Source organism: Chinchilla lanigera, unplaced genomic scaffold (assembly GCF_000276665.1).
Source record: "Chinchilla lanigera isolate Chin_1 unplaced genomic scaffold, ChiLan1.0 scaffold00030, whole genome shotgun sequence".
NCBI lineage: Eukaryota > Metazoa > Chordata > Mammalia > Rodentia > Chinchillidae > Chinchilla > Chinchilla lanigera.
In genome coordinates, this window is record NW_004955431.1 from 6,304,172 (window position 1) to 6,331,786 (window position 27,615).

The 27,615-nt window shown below is 43.7% G+C and overlaps 1 long non-coding RNA gene across 6 annotated transcripts in view; it reads left to right on the top strand.

The window, feature by feature from the left end:
• Window positions 1–5,308: 5,308 nt before the first annotated feature.
• The window catches only part of LOC102014931, a 48,749-nt gene continuing 26,442 nt past the window's right edge, over window positions 5,309–27,615 (top strand). For 3 of the 6 annotated variants that reach the window (XR_001234635.1, XR_001234631.1, XR_001234634.1), the window contains exons 1-3: window positions 5,309–5,474; window positions 8,334–8,448; window positions 25,892–26,055. This is a non-coding gene — a long non-coding RNA (uncharacterized LOC102014931). Of the gene's footprint in view, window positions 5,475–8,333; window positions 8,449–24,107; window positions 24,255–25,061; window positions 25,167–25,891; window positions 26,056–27,615 lie in introns of all 6 variants that reach the window. The other 3 variants (XR_001234633.1, XR_001234632.1, XR_261459.2) reach the window with 3 other exon arrangements.

The following is a 27,615-nucleotide window of genomic DNA, read 5'->3' on the forward strand; positions in this document are numbered from 1 at the left end:
GTAATTAAAAATAAATTCCTGTAGGGTGAGAATATTAATTCCTATCCAAATCTCTTTCTTTCCATTATGCCTATGAGCCATTACCCAGTTCCTACCCAACAACTCTGAGCATTTCTTGCGGAGCTAACTTCGCACCATCCAACAACGTTTTACACTTTCTGTCCCACGATGTATTTTCTCTTTAGCATCCACATTCCTCCGGCTATGTGGATTTAGTTGCCATTCCTAAAAGTATGGGCTTTTGCTTGGCTGGTTGATTGAATTCACTTTGAGATCCTGATGAAAACTATCAAGTGTACTTTAGGACAAAAATTACACAAGCATAGCATAAACATGAGGAATGGAACTGCAGGACATTCGAGATCTATTAGGACAGAACTTCTCCAAGGGTGGTCCCCCATCAGCAGTAGCAGCACTGCCGTGAACTTGTTAGAAAAGCAAATCTTTTAGCCTTTCTGAGTCAGCAACCCTGGTGCTGAGGGTCAGGAATGTAGATTTTAACCAGGCTTCTGGTGACCGCTGGTTTGAGAGCAAGTGCTAAGACTTCTGCCTTGGCAGGATGTTCTTGAACCTGCTGTAATAATATCAGTGCTTCTGAGAGGAGAAGCTGTAATAGATCCCTGGAAGCTCTGAACTTGTTACCTTCACCAGGTGTTAATACCTACATCATGTTTCAGATCAAGGATCCATTTGCTCCCATGGGAGCAAGGAGGAACCCCACAGCATTCTCACCTTCCAGGTGTAGAGGTGGAGAACCAGCTGGGGACACCCTAAGCAAATGTTCCCAGGTGCCTGGGAACATTACAGAAGCTTCAGAAGGTGAGAGAAGTGGGTGGGCCCTCTCACCCACCGCATACCTGTGCTCAGATGTCTGCCTAGCCCACCTGTCCTTGCCTGGGAGTCATCCTGCCCCCCCAGGTGCTCGTGTGTATAGCAGAACCTGAGCAGAGATTATAGAGCAGGCAGTTTAGTGCTTAGAGTTTCAAGAATTAGTCAGTGTCTAAATTTTCCGTGTAAGAAGTTTAAGTCTAAGCTAGCTAACTCTGTCATTAGAACCAATGTTTTAGCTGTGTTTCCAGGCCTAAGTCTTATTATGTGAGGAAAAAACTACTTAGATTTGTAAAGAAACTCTCACCTAAGGCCTGGGTCTTTTTGGAGTCCATACTATGACACACAAAGTTTACTGCCCTGATGAACTATCACATGCTCCCTATATGACTCAGCAGAGACATAGTCTGCTTGCTATGGCAAGGGCTCAAAATATTTTTTTTTGGCTAAATAAGTGAATTTATCACTCCATTGAATTCCCAAAGCAATTCACAGAAATCTGACCTGAGCATTATCAGGGCACCGTTCCTCCCTCTTTGCATTCCTGTCTTAATCATTCAGTGAAAACACCTGCCCTCTTCTCTTACTGTGCACAAAGGGAGGCGTGCCTGGCTTTAGCCAGCAAGTACGGGGAAAGGAACTCTTGTGACCTGCTTCTGCCTGGACATAGGATATGCTTTGCTCACTGCCTGCTTGATACTTGTTGGGGACTGTGGACATGGGTCAACCTATCTTGGCTAATAGCAATGTAGGTAGATTTTCAGGGTGAAATATTTGGAAGGGCATTTTGTGGTGGTTCTGATCTACATTTGCTAGGCATGCTTTTTCTACTAACCTGATATTTTGATTCCCACCTCTCAGCCATCCTTACTTCTTCATGGGTTCAGTAGCCCAGGGGTAAAGGCTGGGTGGATTGTCCTACCTTAAACAACCCTGCAGCCTTCTTACATTTTACCTTTCCCTGGTGTGATTCATGTCTTGCTGCCTGAGCAAACTAGGTCAGAATACTTTCTGTTTCCTACACAACCTGATAGAAATCTTACTGAGCTCCTTCTGACCTTCAAAACCTCTTCCCTACTCAAGCATTGGTTGATCTAAAACTTTCAGTCACTTGCTAGTGGCACCTTTAGAGTCACCAACTAGAAAAGAATCTCTTGCTTCCCCACCTGCACAGCTCACCCAGGCTTATTGTAAGAGAACTGTGTTGAGAATCAATCACCTTCTGTACCCACCATGCAGCCCCCTCTACTACCCAAGGCAACTCATTAGACCTGGTGTGGGCACTTGATCCACAGACAGAAACTCCAGGGAATCAGATTTCTGCCTGGCTTCCAGCCTATGAGGTAACCTGGCACAAAAGGAGTGTTCAGATCAGGTCAGAAAATGATTAACTAGGCCACATAGAATTCTTTGAGGGACTTGAATTACAGACGTGGGCAAGCACCCACAAGCTGAAAGGGAGAGCCTAGGAAGAAAGATGCAGGAGATCGCTGGAAGCTGACAGTCACTGAGGGAGTTTAAAGGAGCAACATCAGAGAGAAATAGCCAAGGTCTTGCTGGGGATTGCTCTATGGATAATCAGGTTGTTAGATCCAAGGAATACCCACGTTCTACTTCTAGGTCCTTTGGGAACCCAAGGATGTCTTTGTCCTTTGCATTCACCCAAGGCCAAGGAGGACTCTTATAATTCAAGATGCTTCCATTAGTCTCTCCTGAGAGATGATGCCTCTCCAGCTCCCATGGAAATCCCTGGGCACAAACCACAGCACATCCGCATTCCACATAAAGCAGTTGTGTCTATAATTGAGTTACGCCCGGCAGCACATACAACCCCCTCGGCCTCAGGGTCCTGTGTAAGTGTTGTGGTGAAGTAGAGGAAGCAGTGTGGGACAGAAATGGGAAACACACGGCTTGCTCCCCGAACCTAGCACTTCCACATGTCTAACTTGGCTCACAAGATATTTGTAAGCAAAAAAATCTTTGAGTTAGTTTCCAGTGTTTGAAAAAGAGTTTTCCCCATGGAAGTCCAGATTTCCAGGGCTTTTGAAAATTTTGAACCCCCAAGAGCACTGGGCCTCCTCTCTCTGGAGGGCACTCATTGAGCAGAGCTGAGGAGTACTCAAGTCACTCCTCTTAGCTGAGCTTTTCCATTGCTCTAGCTTCTCTCTCATCTGCCTTTGTCACTTATTTTGCTTGTCTGACCCCTGCTGTCAATTGACTTTACACATATTCATAGAGACAGAGCAACAGGGCAGACATATGGAGAGAACCAGAAGTTATTTATTAAGCTGGGGCTGAGAAGGGAATTTAGGAAGAGATGCTAAGGGTGGAAACCCAACAGTGTCAGTGCATTTAATTAGAAGGGCATCATTAGTGGTTTACATGAGACCAAAAGTCAGATGGCAAGAGAGTAAAGAAGCTGATAATAGTCACATTGGATATTAGAAATTCAAAGTACCATCATGAAGTGCAGACAAGAGGCACAATTGTTTCAAAGATGTGAAATGGACCACTGATAATGTCCTCAGGATTACAGAGACCTATGAGAGAGAATGAACAAAGACGGTTGAGCTGATGGTAGGAGGAAAAGTAGATAGCATCTAAAAGGGATGTGGTACAAGTATGACAAATCCATAAGGGGAGATACAGAGTTCTTACCGCACACAGCTAGGATTTATTTCCCAGAACAAGAGAGAGCCCTTGTGTGTCTCCTCTGATAGTTGTAAACGCCTGTAGAATTTTGTACAAAGTTGAGTTTCCTTTTAAAGTGGAAGAAATCTGAAAATGTTTTGATGCACCATTGATGGCAATAACTCCCTTTTATAAAATGTTCCCAGGATAGTTTTGTCATAGAATATTATCTCATCCTACTGTCTCCCTTTTTAAATGAAATACTACAAGTCTCATTTGGAATATTGCTCATGAAATAAGCTCTTTAAGTTTACATGAATAAATTAGATTTACAAAAATAAGAGTACATGATAGCCATTAAACATAATCTACGGGGTCTGCTTGTAATCCTGGAGAATTATGATTTCTGTTTACAAAACCATGTCCCTCAAACTACAGCTGCTGACAATTAACGTCGTTAACAACCTCAAGGTAGATGTGGTTCCCTTCTTGGGAGTTTTACTAAGTATACCCACCTCCGTCTGCCTCAAACTCCCAGACTAGAAATATTTTCTCTTGAATGAATACTTAATTATTTGTTAGAGTGAACTCTTCTCACAAAATTTTGACTAGCACTTAAGTGAGGCCAGGAAAATTCTCTCAGATCTACTCACTTGAAATGTCACCTCTCCTTTTATCCTGTGGCCTCAGGCTCCTTGCTTTCTACATTTTTGAAATCCATACACTCTGTAGTGTTCTTTGCTCCCTGGCTTAATTTCCACCTAGCATCCCTGAATGCTTGAAGTGTCTTTGGAGTTCCTTTCACTGGTGGCTGCCATCTTGTTTCTGGTACCCAACACTGGTATCCCACAATCCCTTCCTCCTAGGTAGCTTCTCTCCCAGCATAAACTCCATTCCCTGTGACAGCTCCCACAACCATGGAGTTTCTCTGTTTAGAGTTTACTATGAGGTTCATTATATGTATTTGGTGGGAAGATTTCAATTACACCTCATCTGGATCACTCTCTTTAATGCATACTCCCACTACCTTCTCTTGTTACCTGTATTTCTAAATATTAGTCACATATGTGGAGGCAGGATGATGAAAAGATCCTCTGGGTTAGACAAACTGTATGACTCTTCACATAACAACTAATCATCTGAAAGAAAAATTAAAGTCTGGGGGCAGTGAGAGACTTGTAGTACACATATTATTGACATATTTTAGAGCTACAAAGATTATGTAGAGAATTTAACTTCTGGATGAGGCCTGGGGAAAAGATGTGATTTACTCAGGATCATTTTATTAACTATTGCAAGGTCTCCTGTTTTCTATGTAAGACCTTACACTGAACCCTTCTTTTCCTGGTTTTTAGTTTCTATTGTGACAACATAGCTATACCATTATATCTATATATAATGTAAATCGGTGTGTGTGTGTGTGTGTGTGTGTGTGTGTGTGTGTGTGTGTGTTATGCATACCTGGAGAATGCTTCCCAAACTTGTCATCTGAGATGGCTTTAAACATGATAGTAGTGTGGACTCCTACCAGACATTCTGAAGCAGAATCTCGGACGTAGTGGGGCAGGAAGCAAAGGTCAGGCCCTGGGGATAATTCTCTTGCAATCTTGCCTTACTACATTCTCTGTTTCTCACGAAGCTCTGAATTTTATAAGATTGGCCCAGGTTTCATAATTTATTACCAACATGAAAGAAGTCCTGAGTGGGCTTGCTATGTTGTCATGGTAGACATGAGAATAGAAAAGAGAGGTTTGCAGACTTGAGCACAAGCCCTGTGTCTTTAAGCAGTGCCCAGCAAGGCTATTAGCTGGGTTTGTTTGTGTGTCTCCATGGAGGAGGAGATCAACTTGCAAGCAGTACCTGGGGTCCGTGGGTGTTCTCTGAGGAAGCTGCTGCATGAGTCAGGCCTGCAGTGTGGTGGAGTAGAGTCCTTGATATGCTCCGAGATGATTCAACAGCACAGCTGAGACCTGAGTGTGCCAGGTCACAAGAGTAAACCGCTCTCCCTGTGCATGGTAAGGGGTCATCTTGACTGAAACAACAGCATGATCACCACTAACAGCAGGGGAGATGGAGATGAAATTGTTTGCCCCTGGGATCAGCCCTGGTGTGTGAGCATGTGGGACACCCTGGGAATGTGGGGGCCACAAGTGGGAGGATGTAACTCTCTGAAAGTGATTGGGGATTAGATAAGTGCTCTCTGTAGTCGAAGCCTTGGACCAGTCCCATCCACCTCCAGCCCCACCATGAACTACTTACTTATTCAAGTTCACCTCGGGTAGTCTCTGTTGTTGGTCCTCCTGAGGGTGAAATATTGGCCTCTTTTCCCCCACAGATGCTCAAGTAGGGGCAGAGCTCATAAATATTCACGGCCTTTTGATTTTATAGCTCTGATTGCTCCCAAAGCCTGGCTGGCAGGCAGGATAGCTCCTGGCGAAAGAATAGTTGGAAAAGCAGTGTGTCATTCAGATTTTTCTGGCATCCTTTTCCATAAGAGTTGGGCAAGTTCCTAGGCTACTACACACATGTGAATCACTTCAAAATGAAGAGGCACAGAGCAGAAGGCGGACTTCATAAACCATGAAAAGTTTTCCTGGAGGAGACCAATAGCTAACACAGCCTGAAGAGCCATCTCCTTCCAGCTAGAACAAGGAGGGCAATGCAGAGGCTTGCTGGATGCAGCGTGGCTCTCAGGACCTTGGCACCTGCTCCTCATGCTCTGCCATGCAGACTTCTGGGCCTGCAGCTGTCAGCGTGTATGCCTTGGCTTCTATTCCCACTTCTATTCTTTGACCTCATACAACGTCTCTACCTTTTACCTTCTGCTTAATTGTAGTCTCTACTTTCGCCCCATTTTGGCTTGCTGTTAATATCAGCTGACCCAAGGCTCTTCATGGCCCTATCCTTTCCACCTTGGGCCCCATGAAGAACAACCGAGTCTCTGTGTCTTTCTCAATTCAAAGTCCTGTGAGTGGGGCTGTGCTTGCCATAATAGAGCCCTGCTTGTGCTCACCTCTTAATAATAGGTCATGTGATGAGCCTGGAGCAGGGAGTCAGAGCCAGGTGTTTACCCCAGTGCACTCATGAGAGGACAGAGGCAGTAGGGACACATCTAAGGCTGCTGTTTCAGCGGGGCTATCGCTCGGACAAGGCTCCTTAGAAAGGGACACAATCGAACCATGTTTTACCACAGGCAGCTAAGAGTCATAATAGCTAAATTAAAAGTGAGAGGGGGAAGGTACAGCTCTATTCACAGGCAAAAGTCATAAATATGGATATTGTCACTGAGTACCTAAAATAGAGTTAGAGTGGCCTTGGTAAAGTGTGAATAGGATAGAATACAATGTTCCTGGAACCAAGAAAAAATAGTTCTTGAGTCTTTATTTAGTAAAGAAAAAATTAATTAATAAATAAAGACAAATAGCAAACTTAAGGGTAAAGCAAATAATCCACGGATGCGAGGATGGTGGTGACGAGGAGAGATACGGAGAAGGGAAGCTTAGAAATTCAAGAAAACATGGACTAGAAAGAACTGGGGCTCACAGGGGCGTGCAGAACTGCTGAGTATAAGCAAAGCATGTACAGTCATGTAGAACATGAAATATAGGGGCCAATAGGATTCCTTGCAGTCTCAGCATGGGATAAATCCTAATTTGGTTTTGTTTCCATAGTTTTTATAAAAGAAAAAAAGGAGAAGTAAGAGATACTGAGGAGGTTGGGAGACATGGAGTGAAAGAAAGCACTAAAAAGAATGTAAAATAATAGTTGGAATCCTTTAGACTGGAAATTTAAAAAACCTAGACTTTTAAAATTAAACCTCAGAATCTAAGGCAACAGATGGGTAAATTATTCTTTTATTCCAATGCTACAATTAAAATGAGAGAGAAAAATGGGGAGGCAAAAACTATTGGCAAGTTGATTGCCAAGCAACAGATCGAATTACAAAAGGCCAAGTCAATTCACTTTCTTAACAACAAAATAATTGGACTGTGTCTGAACTATGTGAAATTATCTCCATTTTAAAGACACCAAATGAGTTTGATTATTCAGTAATCAATTCATTCCTCAGCACTAGCATGTTATATTAGCCAAAATAGCTGATTGACTCAAAAAGTGTCAATTCAGGGGCATCGTGAAAGTATAGCCTCAAGCCTTGTATGAGAATGAGCTACAGGACCAGAACTTTAATCACTGCTTTAACTGAAGAGATGGCTGACATGAAAGCCAAGTTGACATATTCACTCAGAGAACGTCATGGCAGAGAGATGGACGCTTGCTGGCTTTAACTTCCCTCAGTGGACTGCAAAAGATTCTATCATTCACTCAAACATATGTCTCAGTGTAATTCCAACTCTATCCTGAGTTAGCAGACACCAGCAGTTAGGGGCCCAGTCCTCCGCAAGTGACACTTTGCTTCAGATACCAAGCAAAATTTCTAGGGTCCCTGGGCCAACCATACTTCTGGCCAGGTGGTTACACATTGAGGATTCCTACTACCACCTCAGGTTCAATACTTTGCTAGAATAACTCAGAACAAAGGGAAGTACTGTGCCTGTGGTTTTAGTTTTATCGAAAATGATGCAAATCAGGACCAGTCAAAAGAACAGACCAGGGGGAAGGCTCAGGGAGTGTTGCAAATGCAGAGCTTCTGTGCCCTCTCACCATGGGATTAAGGTGTACCACTGTCCTGGCAGAGTTATATGTTCACCAATTAGGAAACTCACCCCACTTTGGTGCCCAGAATTTTTATTGGTGTTCATTATGTAGATCTGAATCAGTGACTATGTGTTTGAGCTCAATCTCCAGCTCCCCTCCTGTGAGGATGGATTGATATCAAAGTCCCAACCCTCTAATCACATGGTTTGTCTTTCTAGCACGGCCGGATTCCATCCAGAAGTAATCTGGGAACCCATGTGAGTCTCATTAGCACAAACACAGATGGAGTCCCAGAGGTCCCTCTCTTCATGTGAAGCTGGTGGCTCCCAGACTGTGAGTACTGCTGTTGTTGCCAGTTCTCTTGGCAAGAAGCACAGCGCTTAGTGGGGTTTCAGTTTCTTAACCTGCCTCTCTTCTCTTCACCTTTCCCCATCTCCGATCTCACATCTTCACAGCTCCATCTTCAGGTCTCAGAGCCCAAGATGAGAAAGTTGCTGTTTGCTCCTATTCTCTCTCATTTTGATTCAGCTGATCTGCCCTGCATCTCAGTGTAAATGACGGCATTATCCCAAGGCTCTCACCAACAAACCCACTCCCAGCATAGTTGGTCATTGGTGCAATTCACAGAGTCTGCGTTGGGCCGCTTGGATTGTGCTTCCTGTCAGCCACCATCCTTGTTGACATTGTCAGCCAAAAGAACTCAAGAGTGTGGCCTTTCAAGGCGTGTTAGAAGCTACCTTCTGTGAAATTACCTAGATACAAAGCCAAGCTCTGGGGAGAGAAGGAGAAAATGGACCAGCAGGCGGGACTGGCAAGATCCCTGAGCCCCGCCTCCCATGCTCTGAGGCGGGAGGGGAAGAGATGGGGTGGGAGGAAGGGCGGGAAACGCAGGCCTTCCTGCAGATTGCAGAGAGGCCAGGCTGGCTGTCAGCCAGAGCCCACCAGAATGTGGCCTCCCAGGGAGATTGCTCTGCTGGGGCAGTCAAGGCCAATGTCTGAAAACAGAATTGTAAAGGAAGGACAAGCAGAGTAACAGCCTGACTCCTGCCTTCTCTACCTTTGGGTCACAGAGGCCAAGAGGAACAGAGCCAGAATGGACACATGAGTCTCAGTTATTACTGCAGAGTTGGGTTGGACGGGTTTGTATGGAGAAAGGGGACGACCCACTCCCGGATCCTCCTTTCAGGCTCCGGTATGCAATCCAGCAGGGTGCTTTGATGTCAGGGGAACGGGGGTTTCAGTCCTGGTTCTGTTAACTATGACCTGTGTGATTCAGGCCTGTTTACACCACATACAATGGAGATAATAGCTTCTTCATATTGCTGTTGTGAAGATTAAATGAAATAGTGTCCTGTGTTACATGGCAGGTGGACACCGTTTCCCTCCCTTCTTCCTTGTCCTCTGGTCCCTGGTACTTCTACTACCACTTATACTCTGTATCCTGCATCGGGATATTTGGCTGAAGTGTCTGCTCTGTTTTTTGATGGGCTGCGACCATAGGGATCCCTCACTGTCCATCAGGGTTAGCACACCAGGGTTAGCACACTGAGACAGACCTCATCGTTTCCCTTTACTCTCCTTGCTGACTGCTCCTGACAACAGGAGGTTGACATTTATGTGCTGTGATTTCAGCAACACCAGCCAGGCCTATCCTTCGCTCCTCCCCACCCACCCCCACCCCACTCCCTAATCCGAAAGCAAACTGGAGAACTTCCTTCTATGTTACCTACTAAAATTGATCCACTGGTATTTCTTTTTTTTTTTTGTAGTATTTTCATAGTTAAAATGCAAATTTTCTAGGAGTCAGTTTGTTTTAAGCCTGGATATCCCTTGTCTGAAATGCTTGGTATCAGGTATATTACTGATTTCAGAATTTTTTTGGATTTTGGAATATTTACATATTCATAATGAGATATCTTTGGAATGGGACCTAAGCTTGAACATGAAATTCACTTATGTCTCATACACTTATGAGACATAAGTGAATTCACTTATGTCTCATACACACCTTACACACACCTTACACACAGACCTAAGCTTGAACATGAAATTCACTTATGTCTCATACACACCTTACACACAGAGCTTGAAGGTAATTTTTCATACTATTATGGGTGTGCCTGTGCTTTCACTGTGCCCCGCCCCCCACTGAGATCCTGTTGGAATTTTCCATTTGTGGCGTCACACCAGTGCTCAAAAAGTTTGACATTTTTTGGACTAGGGCTGCTCAGCCTGTTTGAGCAAATGAGTCACTTTCCTCTCCTCTGGGGTCCATGTGTAGGCGTGGCCTGTCTATTGGCCAAAAAAGACAAGAACCACATGTTCTACCTGTGGTGGTTTACACTGCCATTCGGCTTTTACCTGTCGTACAATTTTGCTGTAAGCCCATTTCAGCAGCTGTTCAAAACCAACTTCCCGTCAAACCCAGTCAACTCATGTTGTCACCCTTGGAGTTTTCTTTTCCCTGCGCCCCCACACTCCTTTTCCCACCTTACCTTTGTGCACGCTACTATTGCAGGAAGGAAAGAGCTCACTTTTGCTGAGGGCCCACCATGTATCTGGCAGGGGATGACATACACCATCCATTTAAATCTCATTGCAAGCCTAGCAGTAGGGATTATCAATCTGCTTCATGAGAAGGAGAAATAAATAACAGAAGTAAATTACTCAAAGACACCAAACCGAAGGGGCTATAGCTGTGTTCTGGATCCACATCTTTAGCTCTGTCTCTTTTCATAAGATGGTGTTAAGTCTTTGTTCTTTCTTCTTGCAATAATATCCTCCTTTCTACTTTTCACACTCTTTTTAAGCATCTAGAATGAGAATAGTGTGTCAGACAAAAAATAATTTATCTTTTTTCCCTTCCAAGAAAATGGAAGTAAAGAATGGAAAGAGCTTTTGCAAATGCGAAGGGGAGCCAGAATTGGAGGGAGCAGGGAGAGACGGAAGGGACAGGGGACAAAAGAGAGAATGCAGGTGTGTCATGTATCAAATCCCCCATGATAAATGTAATCATCATGTACCGAAACATGCACTAATAAAAATAATCAATCACAGAACCCTAACATTTAAAAATATTTTCTTATGAAAACATTTAAATGTCCACAAAACATAAAGAATAGTGTTACAGAGTCTGTAACTCTCACCTGCTTGCTCAGGTTCGCAGGTAAGCACAGGTCAACGAACAGATAGTGCGGAGAACGTGGGAGGAGGTTCTAGAACAAGCAGTATGAGCTTACGTGTCTTTCAGTGCCTTTTAGCGCATTTTCACAGCACCTATCCCAGTCCAGGTTCCTGCTGTCGTTCAGAGATAACAGTGATCTCTCACCCTTATTGACACTTACTCTGCCTGGTAGGTTGTGCTTCACAAATGATAACCGAAGAATTCTTGCAATCTGCTTATAAAGGGGGTACAGTTTTCTGTGTTCCATTTGCAAGGGAACATGCTAAGTGCAGAGCTGGTTCCTTTCTTGCTCAAGGCCACATAGCAAGCTGGTGTGGAAGATGGGACTGAAACCCAGGCAACCAGCCTCTGGGCCACCTTTTAAACCCTGAACTTGACTCCCTCTGTTCTTTCCTTGGCTGAATTTATAATCTGAAAACACCATGTTTCCCAGCATTTTCCTGTTCACAATGCCGTGCCAGCTCATGCTCATTCTTGTCTCAAATACAAACTCTGTAGAATTACCATTTAGAAATTCTGCAGTGTTTATCCAAGAACAGGAACCAGGGCTTTGAGCTTTCAACCCAGACACTGTGCATTCTTTCTATAACTAGCTCACCTATGTGAACTTTGCTAGGCAACCTGCAGAAACAGGGGCATCTACAGCCCCCCTGTGTACCCTCCTTCATGCCCAATCCGTTTCTAAGCAGGGTTGAAATTCTATGTGCTGGGGAAGTGCAGAATCGATCCCAACTTATCAACAGAGAGCACGTAAGTGGCCAAGGAAACAGAGCCTCTGGTGTAAAGCCCAAGTACTGAGGAACAGACAGAGCAGCTGAGAGGCAACCCGGGAGGCGTGAGAACAGGCCGAGCTGACTAATCGACTCTGTACATGGCGGCAAGGCAGCAGTTAGGACCCACATGGTCCAATACAAATGCATAAGCACCACTGAGTCCCTTTCTAGTGCAGCCATGTCTCATAGCCACGATATATTTCAGCAAGTGCGCAGCATGGAGGACTCAAACCTGGTCCACAAGGTCAGGTGCTGCCAACCAGTCTGCCCCAAGAGGTACTGCATCCAAAGGACAGAGTCCCAATGCCTTGCACCAGAAAAAAGACAGTTCAGGTGTTGTGGGAGCCTTCAGAGCAGTCTAGGGGACTTGTGTGGGGTGGGAGACCTCGCTATACCACGCTCTGTGCTGTTGCCTCGTATGTCTTCTTTCCCAGCATGGGGTAACCCTGTTGGTACCCCTCATCCTTAATGAGTAAGTCCTGCAAAGACTGTTCAGAGCATAGCCTCAGGAGCAGAGTACACCTTTGTACCTGTGCTTTGCCCCCCTGCCCCACTGAAGTGACTCAGGAGAGTCCTATAATCTTTCTGGGCCACAGTTTCCTCATCCGTACTATGGAGACAATGAGGGAGTGGTTATGAAGATTAAGAGTTAGTGCCTATTAAATGCTTAGGACAGTCCTCAGAACCTAGAAAGCACTATAGAGTTGTTAGACACTGGGGGCTGCTCATGGGATTGGCCTCAGGACTGCCAGGAGCCACATCCTTTGCTGCCCCTGGCTAGGTGATCTTCAGCTATAGACTTGGCCGTGATCAATCTCCTTCTTCTCACTTGTGGCAGTGAGAGCCATATCATGGGGCTATTGAGAAGGCTAAGTGAGTTAATACTGTGAAACCCTTAGAGCAAGCAGAATTAGCCCCCCTGCTCCCGTGAGCACTCAGCAAAGCTAGCCAATGCACAGCTCCTCAAATCCTTTAATTAATTAATTTATTTGGCAGTACTGGGGATTGAACCCAGGGCCTGTGCACTAAGTTACATCCCAGCCCTTTAAAAAAAAATTTTTTTTTTTTTGAGACAAGGTCCTACTAATTTGCCCAGGATTGGCTTGAACTTGCCATCCTCCTACTTCCGGCTCCAAGAGCGCTAGGATTACAGCTATGTTCCACAATGCCAGGCTTGTCAAAACCTTTGGTGCCAGGTTGACACCATAGGAAGTGATAACCTGTAAAGGTAAAGGTCCTAAATGTCTGTGGCCCTGTTTCATGAAGAGATAATATAAAATTCTGGCCAGAAAATGACCACTTCTGTTTGTCACACTCAGTTGTCAATCAGGAATCCCACTGGTATGATAGCCTTTCTCAAGCAGTGCTCCACTTCTGTCACCAACCTCCCCAGCTGCTCCATGTCAGGGATCCCCCCACGTGACAGTCCTCTGCAACTATGTCACGTTGCCTCATAGGGCTTGTAAAACAGAACAGCATACTGAATGAGAAACTAAACCACAAATAAGCTGGTTTTACACGGCTTGTAAGGGTGTATTCATTGTTCAGTGTGATTTGACTTGATCCCAGCTGCAAATGCAGGAGGGTTTTAGTGAGAGTAGCTCCCATTTACATCTTACATCATTTTGAGGATTTTCCTGATTTTCTCAGAGTCATGGGCCTTCTATGCATTGTTTCTCAGTTTTTTCCTGTTGAGCTTCTCAAAGTACATAAGAGCTGTAGTGTGAATGTGAGGACGGGCTAATCCCCAAAGTCATACGTTAGTGGTATTTAGAGGTAGGACCTTTGGAAAGTACTTAGAATTAGATGAGGTTGTGTGGGTGGGCCCCCATGATGCCATTTGTGGCTTTAAAAGAAGAGGTATAGAGACCTGAGCTCATCTGCTCACACTGGCTTGCCATGTGATGCGCTCTGCCATGGTGTGATGGAGCGAGAAGACCTGCAGGGGAAGCTGGTCTCCAGAACCATGGGCCAAACGAACTTCTCTGTTTTGCAAATTATGTGGGCTCAGATATTTTGTTATAGTGACAGGAAATGCACTAAGACAATAAGAAGCACAATATTTGAGATGCACAGGGCCTGATGTTCTGTTTGATCTTCTCTGTGCACATTGGATTGTATGAAAGGTGCCGTAGGCTAGGCTAGAGCTGCAGATGGGAAGGCAGATCAGTCAGAAATCAGGGGAAAAGGATCAGGACTTTGATGACAGACCGTATCTAAGGTTAGAGAGAAATTGAAAGAAGTCCTTTCTCTTTTTCTTTCTTTCTTTCTTTCTTTCTTTCTTTCTTTCTTTCTTTCTTTCTTTCTTTCTTTCTTCTTTCTTTCTTTCTTTCTTTTTTTCTTCCTTCCTTCCTTCCTTCCTTGCTTCCTTCCTTCCTTCCTTCCTTCCTTCCTTCCTTCCTTCCTTCCTTCCTCCCTTCCCAGGAGTTGAACTCAGGACCTTGCACTTACCAGGCAAACAAACACTGTGCTGCTAAGCTATAGCCCTGGCCTTGAGAAATCCTTTCTTTAAGCCTGGAATAAGAAGACTATTAGGATAGAAAGGTTGGTCAGAGTCACAGGCTTAAAAAGAAGAAGCACAAATCCCCTTTTAATGGAGCATGGTGGGAAAAAAGCATAAACAATTCAAAATACTCATGTGCTCCCTGGAAAGGAAAGAACAAATGTATGAAGACCCAAATAAATGGTGACCAACAATTGATTTGGAGCACAATCCAGGCAGTGAGGAAGGGTGCTTCACAGTACTAGAGAGTTAGTTTTGGTATTTGGTGACTTTCTAAATGGTGTATGTAGAGAGTAACCAGCAGGAACCACTGTGGTTGTAGGGGAGGAGGCACAAGGCTGTGGAGAAAAAGTGCTATCTGAGCTGCTCTTGAGACATTGGTAGCAATTGCAAAGGTGGAGAAGAGAGGCAAGACTGCACACGCAAGAATGTAAAGGCTGAGTGTGGAGGCCAAGAGCAGGGCAAGTGTTCAAAAGTGATGTCACAGGAGGAGAATGGTGCACATAGAGCTCAAAAGGCAGATCAACACGCATAGCCCTATGAATGATGCAAGTTTTAACAGGTTACGTAACCTCTTTGTGACCCAGTTTCCTTGTGTGTAAGTGAGAGTAATGAAAGTACCTGCCACACAGTGCTATGGTGAGGACTGTGTGATATGACGATACGAGGAGAGTATCCCAGGACCTGGGGTAAAACAGACGCTCACTGAATAATAACAGCAGTGAATGGTGATGATCATCATCATCAGTGATTCAATGCTACTGCAGATGCAGAGGAAGACTGTGTGTCACTCAGCTTTCTGTCACTATAATGAATACCTGAGATAAGTGACTTAGACATAGAAAATGTTTCTTTTGGTTTGCAGTTTTGGAAATTGCAGTTGCTTTGGGCCTATTGTGAGGTTGTGCATGACGGAAGGGCCATGGGATAGAGCAAAATTGCTCATTAGTAGGCAGTGAAGAAGAACAGGGACGGCCAGGATCCTAAAATTCTCTTCAAAGGTAAGAGCAATGAATTTAGGTCCTTTCCTTTGGCTACACCTCCTCAACATCCACATAACTTCCAAATATCACCACCCTGGCTACAGAGCCTCCAACACAGGGACCTCTGGGGGAAGTCAACATTCAAACTGCAGCAGCAAGACATGGTGAGCAATGAAGCCAAAGGTAAAAGGATGATAAAAAGCTTTGTCATCAAATTTTATTCTACGGGCTTATGGAAGTTTTAAGTATGGGAGCAACATGACTAGATTTATGATTTAGATGGAGTTCTTTAAGGGTCAATATTGTGGATTAATTTGAGGGAAACAAGATGGAAGCCAAGAAGGTCCACTGATGAGAGGTGGTAACCCAGATGAGAGGTGGTAAGGCCCCAACTAATGCAGATAAATGGCACTAAATATTAGTTAAAAGAAAAGGGCATATTTGAGAACTTTAGGAAGCAAATATGACATGAGTTGATGACAGAAAAGATAGAACTGAGGATATTCCCAGGGTTTCTAAGCTATATGGGTAGGTGAATATGATCCTATTCACTAATATAAGCACATGTAAATGAAGCATGCATAAGAAAGACAAAGGGGTTTATCGTGTTTATAAAGGGTGAGCTTGAGGAATCTGTAGGTAGCCAGGTGGAGAGACCCATAGACCACTGTACATATAAAAATGAAACTTACTAGGAGATCTCAGCTACACTCTGGTTTACCTTCAGATCATATAAATCTTTCACCTTTTACTAAACATTTCCATGAAGATGAGCAACTCTGAGTCTTAAACCAATATTTTGAGGCCTTGCTTCAGCAAGGCTACATTAAAGGTTGAATAAAAAGAAGATATCTGCTAGAAATACAGATATGGATGTTGCCAGCATAAGGATAATTATGCAATCATGAGAGTGGAAGAGATTGGAAGAGAAAGTGGGGTGAGAAAATGAGAGGAATAAGGACAAAACAATGGCAAACATCATTTAAGGAGCAAATAAAGAACATCAGCCTATTGGAGGGAGATTAAAGGCAAAATAAGAGTGGTATAATAGAAACTAAGAAAGCAGAGGTTGAAAATGGAGAAATCAGCCATGTTAAATGCAATAGACACTTCTACCAAGAAAGGGCAGAGACAGGGGCAACTGATCTGGCAAGTAGGAGGGGAGGAAGGGATGTGACACAAGGGAGTAAATATAGAGGATGATGATGCCATTTGAGATATTCTGTGGAGAAAAGAAAAAAAGAGTAAGACAGGAGTGTGTAGGGAAAAAGGAAAAGGAACATAGCTACTGTACAGAGCACTCTTTTACTTCTAGTGAGACAGTGAACAAAGTTTATAATGATGGAGAACAACATATGAGGGGGAGGAGTTGATAGAGGCAAGATAGATAAGTGTGTCAGTCAGCTTTCTGATACAATAAAAACTACCCAAGACAATCAACTTATAAAGAAAAAAGGTTTATTCAGGCTCACAGTTTTTGTTTCTTTTCTTTTTAATTTCGTTTTCAGGCTCACAGTTTTAAAAGTTTCAGCCCATGATTGCTTTGCCTTATTGCTCTGGGCCTGCGAAAGCATTCTGATGGGAGTGCATGACAGACCAGTGCCACCTACCTCGTGACTGAGAAGTGTAACAGTAAAAAGACAGGCGTCCCACAACCCCTTGAGTGCAAGCCTTTGAGGACTGGAAGAGCTTCCAATAGGCCACGCCCCTTAAAGTTTCCACCATTCAATAGCACCAGGAGGAAGGACCCAGCATTTAGTACATGGGCCTTTGGGTGTTATAGGGGAAAGAAACTCCCAACCTGCTAGATATCTGGGATGAGTTCACATTCTCTAACTCTAATACAGAGGAGAATATATTTACTGGGAGAAAGAAAGCTTCTGTCTGAGAGAGAGACAGAAGGGGTCCTGAATGGGTTGCCAAGGAACCTGCCTTTTCTAGGGATTTCTGTAGACCAAATCCACCATGTGAGGCAGGTCCAAGGTGGGAAACCTGGGAACTTGTAAGGTGGGCCTGAGGTGGGACAAAACTATGGTCAACCAATAAGATTACAAGCATAATTGCTCAGGTAAAATTGATTAAATAAGGATCAAATTGGGAAGCAAGTCACATAGCAAGGGGGCATGAATATAGAACAGGAGCTTTTCTTGTAGGGGGTTGAGTTAGTGATTTTTTTCTGGCTTTCTCAAAGCGATAGAGACCTACTTAGAATATCAATCCCTGATGTTTATCCATAGGGAGGTATGTGGGTGCATTTGTTTCATCTTTTGTCTTGAGGTCTGGCCCACAGCTGCAGGTGTCTCTCTTCCACAGTTGCAAGGCATCTCATCTTCTGCACTGGCTCCTTCTGAGGGCCTGCCCTGTCTGACTGCCTGTAATATATCTATCTAACTTAGGGGCTTACAGTGGGGGGGACATCCCAGAAGCAAACTGGAGCCGAAAATTTGTAATGGATCACACTCCAAAAGGAGACAAGTGGACATGGTACCCAGAGGTCTCAAGCATTTGCTACCATCTAGAACAGAATTAGAAACAGACAAGCAAAACCCACCATGTCCCCCACCCCTTTCGTGAGACTCTAAGCAAGAAAGTGAGTAGGTGGAAGATTTTCGTCCATGGACACAAGCTTAAGTTTGCATAACACAGTCTGAGGGTTTTGAAAAATATGGAAGTGAAAGCATATACCATGAGTGAGATGTGCAAGTGATCAGTACTGGAGAATTGTGACTATTTGGAGTTTCTACTGAAAGGGTGCTGAGCAAAGTCAAGGGAAAGGTTGAGCACTGTCAGTACTGGAGGTCAGTTGGAGAAGCTCATGAGTTTGTAGCAGCATCATCTGTACTGCTGGGCAGACCGGGTCCTCCTTCTTCTAAGGAGTTGAGGCTAGGAAGAGAAATGCAGGCTGTGGCACCCATGCAGGGTTGAAGATTTGCCATCAAGTAGGATCAGGGAAAGTCTAGGCATGAGTGACAGTGGGGGTATGGGTGAGAGGATATTTTCAAGGAGCAACTGGGAAAATAGGCTCAGGAAGCTAACAATGACTCTCTGTCTCTTGTTTATCCCAAAAAGGCTCAAGGGAAAGAAAAAACCTCAGAAGAAATTATATATGTCTTATAATCATTATTATTGAAAAGATGGGACCCCATTTTCATTTTTGCTCTAATTTACAATTACGAAAAACAATGTATTTAACTCTAATTGTCTGCTTCTACTTGCCCTGGGGTTCTATATCAGCTTCAAGTTTGGAAAAATCCAACATTATTGGATGACCTCCCAGGATGATCAGTCAGTTCCCCACTGACCTGGGGGCAGCAGGGACTTTATGCACCATTAGCAAAGGAGGAGTAGATGTTTACCCAGACCTGCAGAAGAAAGCCGCTCAACTCTGGAGAGAAATGACAGAAGAAAGAACAAGGTGCCACTTAGTAAAAAGCAACTGGAACATATGGCAGAAACAAACCCAGCATCTTGGTTACTTTTCTCTGGTTGCTGAGACAAAATACCCAATGCCCAAAATGAAGGAAGGAAAGGTTTATTTAGCTCACAGTTTGTGGAGGTTTCAGTCCATACTTGGCTGGCTCCCAGGCAGCAGATAGCAAAGCAACAAGAGCAAAGGGGGGAATGGCAGCCGAACAGCAAAGCAGCCAGAGCAAACGTGCAGAATGGCGCCAAACAGCTTCTTTCCCTGCCTTACATTGTAAACAGGCTACCCCCACCTAAGGGGTGTGTAGCTCTCACATAATCTCCATGCGCTCCTCTTCCACAGGCTCAAGGTATACAAAGTAAGCACCCTGGCTTCCTGCTGAGTCACTTAGCCAAACTCTAGACTCCCCAAGTTGACACAATGTATCAACCATAACACCCAGTTAACCCCCAAAGAAAAGAGTGTGGCAAGAGAAATAGGTCTGTTTTTAAGAAGCAAACCCTGGTCTAGTAGGAGTCAGTGAATGAGACTGTGGTGCTACCTTAATCAGTACAAGCTTCTGTTTTGGTTGTTGGTAGGGGTAGCACCACGCGAACAATACTCATTTCCTTTCCCTGGTTAGGGACCAGCTCTTGGTGGTGATGGCAGAGAAAGAGGCCATAGCTCTGTAGCTGTGCTGTGACCACTTCCTCTGGACCCCAGGGAGCTCTGAGCAGGCACTCCTTTCCTAGTGTTTTGGAAAACTTCTCACATTTGTCAACTGCAAACTAAAAAGCCTCCGTGACATGACCTGCCCCATTTAATGGCCCTTGAAGACCTTCAGACACTTTGGGTATCATTTTGACTTTGAACAAAAAGATCATTATATTAAAGGTCACAAAGATACATTGTTTAAAGTAATAATGACATTTGTATAGCATATTATGATTTAGGAAGGAATTCTTGTTATTGTACTTGATCTTCACAAAAACTTTGAAGTTGATTGCTACTCTGAGTAAATCACTCCCTTGCACTTCTTAGCTTGAAAATATACTTCTTCATAGATTAATTTGATCATGTTGTAATGTTTTCCTCAGTAGTCTCTTGTCATTTTTACTTTCTCCCTTACTCTTAAAACCTTCAGTACATTTCCAGAATTGAGCAAAGTCTCTCCTGCACGGCCCTCCATGCTTTGACTCAGCTGGGTCTTCCAACATTGCCTCCTGTTGTTTATCACCGTGGAAACAGCCCTTTCCTTTTGTCTTCTCCTGACAAGTCTCTGTCCTAAACTACAACCAGCTCTTAAAGAGTTCTCTTAGTTAACACTTTTTAAATAAAATCTTTCTGCCAACGTCCTCAGATTCTGATGTGATCTTTTCTTTCTCAAGGTGATCAACCTACTTCATATCTTTGTTTCAAAAACTCTGTCCTAGCGGTGTCAGAGTCAAGGACATGTGGTAAAGTCTCTTGCTAGATTAGCACATCTTTAAATCTGTGAAAGCTGTGGTATTCTCTCTCTCTCTCTCTCTGCCTGGTTATTTATTTATTTATTTATTTATTTATTTATTACAATACTGGGGATTGATCCCAGGCCTTTTTCACTGAACTGAATCCCCAGCCCCCTACCCCCTTTTCTTTAGCATTTATTTTGGAGCAGGGCCTCACTGAGCTGCTGAACTGCCCAGTGTAAGCTTGAACTTGAGATCCTCTTGCCTCAGCTTCCCAGAATGCTGGGATTACAGGTGCACAACAGGCTTTTTTCTTTTTTAATCTAAAACTCAGATCAGATCACGTATCATTTCCAACGTGAATTCTCTTTGATGGCCACTTAGCAATTCCTTTTCTCCCTACAATGTGCTGTTGAAAGATACTTTATACAGATATGCTTATCACACTTACTGTTTATCCTCTCTATTAAGCTGAGAGCACCTTGAAAGAGCACAGCAGCCTGGCTGCCTGAGTTTAAATCTCAGCTCTCCTATTTACTAGGAGTGTGAGCTTGGACAAGTTACTTAACCTCTGTGTTTTAGCTTCTTTATTTCTAAAGTGAAGATAATAACAGTGCTTATCTCAAAGACTTAAGAAGATTACGTGACTTCATGCTTATAAAATGCTTATCAGGTAGTATGCCATTATAGTTTTTATACTATGTTATCCTATGTGTTCTTATTGACAAGAATAATGCTTCAACTAAGCAGGTACACAGCAGATATTTGTTGAATAAGTGAATAAATGAGGGTAGGAGGGCATGATGCCTCTTTCTAATAGATTATCCACTCAAAGAATGGGACTATCCCCCACCCATAGCTTTCTCACAGCAAGTTCCAGTGAGGTTTATAATAGGCAATCAATAAATATTTGCAGAGCTTTATAAATATTAATCCAGTCCAGTGGCTGGCAGATTGAGAACAATAAAAATACACTGTGCAATGAATTAGGTTCAGATCAAATAAATGGTCATGCAGGATTTTAGTTTAAGGTTGCAAGACGTATTTCCCTTTTGTTCTAAAGCTCCCTGTGGGGAGGATTGTTTAATGTGTTTGGTCATTTTTACGCAGACCCCAGCACTGCTCCAATCACACAGAGGAAATCGACAGCACAGGTCACAGTGCAGCTGGTGGGGGGAGCCACTGGGGTCACCTGGAGCGGAGCTTTGGTGCTGAGATTCTGTGGGGCCAAAAGTGGAATTCAGACTCCAGACCCAGCTGCTACTGGGAAAGGTGTGGAAAGCCGGGCTGCAGCTCTGTGCTAGATATGGGAGATGAAGACTCTGAACCCCAAAGGAAAACTTCCTCCAAGCTGGGGCTTGGGCTGGCTAGTGGATCAACTATGGACGGATTAAAATAAGAAAAGGCCCTTTTGGCAGACCAATGGGGCAGGTATGGAGCTAATTCACAGTCTAGCAGACAAGCATGCTCATGTCCGCGGGCACACCGCAAGTAAGGCAGGGACCTGTTTATTTGGCTAGAAATGCTTACACTGGCCTCTTCCCTCCACCCCTGCTTTGTTGCTCAAATTTCCTCATTTTGTGTTGGAAAGGTTTTTTTTTTCCCCTCCCCTTGGCTTTTTAAAGTAGTATCAGTGGAGCAACTAATGAGGCGGCGGAAAGCAAGCTGGTCCGTTCAGGGTTGCTAATGACTCCATTCCCGGGAGCCTAATCAAAGATTTGTACATTTAATTGCTGTCAAGTCAGCTCCAACCACCTGCCATTTCTACAGCACCTGAGCTCCCAGCTCTGTAGTCCCTGATTCTGAATGAATCCATCACCATTTCTAAAGGCCGGAAAGCCAGGCTGCTGGGCAACCTTAAATCCAGTGGTCCGGGAAGGCAGAGACCAAGGGGCCTACCTATGAGGCCTCACTCAGCTGATGGGGTTGACCCTGGAGGGATACCAGTCTCTGTTTCTCTGGGGACAAAAGGGACAGGTGTGATAAAGGTGGGGGTGTAGATGGAAGAGAGGAGGAAAGGATACCTCATTTGGAATCTGTGGCTACTTTTCTCTGCAAAGATGGCTCAGTTTCCAACTCCAGCGTGGGTTGTGCCATTCGGCAGTGTGGGATGCTGGCCAGTTAGAATGGCACTCATTTTACTGTCATTCTGTCATTCCCTCGTCAATGGTGGAGTTGTCCTCTGGGCCCTTTTGGAGATTGGGGACCAAAAAAAGCAGTTTATCTGGACCTGAACTTAATCTAATGGTAAAAGAGTTTAGGTAACTTATGGTGGTGGTGGTGGGGTAAATCAGCAAGGTAAGAAAATGATGTTTTACCATTGTCCTAATTGCAGTAAAAATGATCTAAATTCATATTGAATTGTAACCTTATCCTAGTTACCTGTTATAGGTACATCAGATGTACCTATTAGATCTGATCTTCCAAGATCAGTCTCTAGAGCAATTTTTCTCAAGCTTGAATGCACATCAAAAATCACCCAGAGGGTTTATTAAGTCCCGTTCCTGTGTCCCCACTCCAGGACGCCTGCTTTGGTGGGTCTGAGGTGGGGCCTGATGATTTGCAAGTCTAACAAGTTTCTGGATGCTGTCAATCCCCTCCCCTCCAGCTGGAGGGAATGATCTGGAGGATGCTTGGAAATGCCCAGTTTGCTGTTGACAGGGGGTGAGATGACATTTACCAAAAACTCCACCATTGTCTGCCTGGGACTAACTGCATTGGCCATGGGGAAGACAGACTGGCCCTGGAACTTAGGGGAAGGAGAAGAGATGACTCCCTCTGAGGCCACATATCATGTGTAACAGACACACACACCACAGTCTGAGTCAGAAGTTGGGCAGTTTAACCCCTGGACAAATCCCTGAAACTCTTTGGATGGAATCCATTTGGGAATTAATGGTCCTCCAGGGTGACCAATCACAACAATCTGCCCACGACCCATGGCTCCCCGCACAAAAATCTGAGAATGCTGAGCAAACAAGGACACGGCTTACCTATCTCTCCCGCATGAAGGGCACATTAACTCAGATTTACAAATAAAATAAAAGTAAATATTGCCACATTCTTTTTCTATACCCTTGCCAAGAAAACCAAAACAACAACAACAACAACAAAAAACAAAGCGAACAACCAAATGAAAGGGAGAACTAAGGCATTTAGGTTTGTATCTGCATTCATTCTCCTCAATTCACTATCGCTAAGTCCTTGCTCTTCGGAACTTTGGAACACAAAGTATTTCTCATTACTTGTTTACAAGGAGGAGACTTCTTTTTAAGAAATTTGCTAAACTTCAAGTAATTTATAAAATAAATTAGAAGAGACAAATATCTCTGCCATTCTACAGAAACCTATAGCTTTCCATTGGCCAGAACCTGAATTTGTAGAGGATCAACCAGTTGGTTTGATGAAGATATTTCAGTGACCAGCTGTGTTCTCAAGCTTTCTGTTAACTGTTGTTTTCTTGCATTTATGTCTTCCTCCCCTCTGCATAGTTGCCACCTCATTCCAGATAAGTGCACAGTTACTTTGATTTCCTCCTTATTGCTTAGTCTGTTTATATCAGGGGACCCTGGAAAGTGTGCAAGATAACCTTACTAGAAAATAAATTAATTCTACAGAGAAAACACCATATGATTTGCCAATCAGGTGGGAAAATATTATCAATTGTTCTTCATTTACTGCCCTAAATCTTTCCCCAGAGTGCTTGAAATCACAGAAAAAAAAAGAAATATTTGCTCTTTATTAACCTTTGGAATTTAGATCAGAATGCATCCATGACCTGGGAAGATAAAACAAAAGAATAAGTACTATTTGTTTGACAAGACTGAGACAGCAAGTATATGTGTGTAAGTATATATATTTTCATGGAAAAATGAGATCAGCAGCCCGCCTGATGGAAAATAAGTGTTTTCTAGTTAGGGTTGGGAATTCCTCAGGAGCAAAAAATGCCTTTAAGAGGAGAATTTTAATTCAGGATCCCCCCAAGCGATAATGTGATAATAGTGTAGTGCCCATTGTCATTCTCCCAACACGTGCGGGAAGCACCATTCTGTGGGAAGATCCTTCCCCAATCAGAGCACCTTCCATCCCCTGCGCTGCTTTCAGTGCCCTACTTTTATGCCACAATCATGCTGTGCCCTGTGTAAAATGACCATCGGGTCATAGGTGTATGGGATCATCTCCCAACTTGACTGTGAAGACTTTAAGGCCAGGCTATAGGATACAGTCAGGCTGAGTACCTCACTGTCTCATGCAGAGCCTGGTACTTAGTAAATTCTCAATAAATATTTGTTGCCCGAATGACTAGCTGTTACATTTGAAGCAATTTCAACAATTCTAAGCAGAATTCTAATTTCTGTGAAATTTATTGTGAATGCTGCAAATAGCATTTGGCCAAGTAAAGAGATCCTTAATGTTTTGTCTTATTTTGTGTATCTTAGGTACAGTCATGTTCAAAGGTTAAATTGACTGCTTCCTGAGAGACAGGATTAAAGATGAAATGTCAGAATGGCAAGTGGATTGCTCCACTTCACTCTGAGTTCATGCACTTCTCTCCCTTTGGCCCTGTAAAAAATCTAGAGCTCTGGAAAATAAGCTCATCAGCAAGCTCATCCTTTTCACCACCTTATTTCTCTTTCTTTTTTCCATGTAAGTTGGAAGACTGCCTTTACCTCCGCCTTAGGAGAAGTCTGGCTCCAAGCACCATTTGTTCACACTCTGGACATCTTGCCAGCGGTCATGCGGAACGGAGTGCCACTGTGAGACAGGTCTTCGCTCAGCTTAGCCTCACACCCACACTCACACCCACACCCACTGCATCTTCACTAATGCCTCCCAATCATTCAGGTCAATAGTGGAAGAAATGGAGAATGTTCTCCTTTGGGAAGTTTGACTTTTACAAGTGTGACTCACTTTATCCAACAGGTGTGGTTCCTAAGAATGACTTGAAAAAAATCATGCTTTTCGAAATCTAGTCTGATCTAAAATGTAAGAGAAAAAGCTGACCAGTAGTGGAGGTGTCTTTGAATACTTTCCAAATACTCTCATTGCTACTGGAATATCAAGCCATGACTGGGTTTGTGCCAGCAAGACGCATGGGAATTGCTAACAATTGCACTAAGGTGCAGAGCTATTAATATGCTTAAAGTTCTCTGGGGAGTCAGGCTTGAGAGCTTCAGCTTCTTGTCTGTAATACACTGTTGACTTACCTCACTGGTGCCTGCTGCCTCCCTCTCCTTCCCCTACATAGAAAGGGAAGACAGAACTTTCAAAGTTTTGTTTACTTCAGTCCTTCTTTCCAAAGATGTGAGCCTCTTGCTAAAGTGTGGTGTAGAAAGTTAAGATTTGTGCAAAGATCAGCATATCTTTGTGTGTTTGTGTGTTTGTGTGTGTATGTGTGTGTGTGTGTGTGTGTGGTACAATCACCAGAGTATAGCGAAGAAAATGTAGAATTAAGGTACTTGTGAATTTTCTTCTGTTTCAGACACACAGCTCAACTGGGAAGGTGGACTGAGTGTGATATGTGATAGAACACATGCCATGTCCCATCCCTTGCATTCTGTCCACATCCACTAACCCTGAATTCTATGTTGCTGTGCCTCAGTTTCTCCTGCAGGCACTATGGAACCTTGCAAGGTCTTCAAACAGGTGTGTGTTACAAGGGTGTCATACGTTTTGTGTGATGATTCCAGTACTATACAGAACTCTCTTTCAGTTAGGCAGTGAGCCAGAGAGAGAGCTGAGAGTCTAGTCAAGATATGTAGTTTATCAGTGGTCATTACAAGAATTTTCCTGGCTATAAACTTCCTCATTCTGACTCTTCTGGTCTGAAAGTTTCCAAGGCTGTTCCTATGCCAACCAAAAACATGACACAATCTCTGTTTCTTGTGCAGCATAGCAGGGGGATCTACAGTACCAGGAAGATGTGTGAGAGGTTTGATTTACTGCCTATTGTTTTGTGTGGGAGGGTCTAGTGGTTCAAACCTAACTACAGAACTCTATGATGGCCTGAAATGCTTCTTAAGATGCGCAGCAGCCATGTGTCTCATGGTCTCACTGAGGGCGTGTGCCAATCACACACTCCCAGATACCAAGCTGATCCAGGAAACACCAGCTAGACACTCCCAGGACTGCAAACATGCAGATAGTTTCAGTTGCATAGTCCAAATACCCAAATGCTCCCCTGGTACATCCCACTGTGAATTATATGCTCAATTTTATGTCATCTGCCAGATTCTTCCAGAAAATATCCTGATACTTGCTTTATATGTTTCCCGGAAATTCACCCCAAAGTGCCTATCTTTCCAGGGAAAGACCAGCTTTGGACTAAACCCAAAGATTCAGAGCTTCAGTAGCATTAAGATACCACCACCAGGACCACCAAACAAAAAAGGGTAAATTGAATATTATTGGTCAGCTCTATAATTCAGCATGTAAGTTCTCTGGCCAAGTCTTATCTCTGACCTCAGCTGATTCATTTGCAAAACAAGGATGATGGACGATGTCCTTTCTTGCAAAGTTCTTGGGAGGAGTCAATGAAATGCTGTATAGAACACCTGGAAAATATATGCATGTCACACTGTGCATTTGCCCATAGATAACTCAGACATCTGGCCTTTGTCCTAGAGGGGACACTGTACTGAAAGAGGCATATGCAAGCTGCTGAGCTCATTTTTCACCCCAGCTATCCATTGCCATCCAAGTCTATGCTGTCAGCAAGTTCTAGAAGTCAAGTTTGGGATGTTGTTCTCATAAGGGCCCTAGGTGGCCTCTGGGAACGGCCATCAGCTTGTTCTGCTGGGAGATGATGCCCAACCCTGACCCCCACTTAGTTATCAATTCAGTCATTCTCAGTTGAAAACCGTTACCTGAATATTAATAAGGGTTAAGATGAGTATAATCTCAGTCATCTTTTGCCCAAAATTATTTTTAGTCAGGCTTATTCAGATATCATTTACATATACTAAAATTTACTCTTCTTAGTGTACAGATCTATGAGTTTTGAAAACACACTTTTTTGTGTGATCATCAATATGGTCAACACACAGTACAATTCCATCACCTGCTGGAACTCCCTTGTGTCTTTTTTGGGCAAGCGTTTTAACTCTCTTGTTCTAGCCTCTGGCAACCTTTAACAGGTTTTCTGTTCCTATCTTTTCCAGAACATTCTATAAATGCAATAGTTTGCTATGTGGGCTTTGGTCTGTG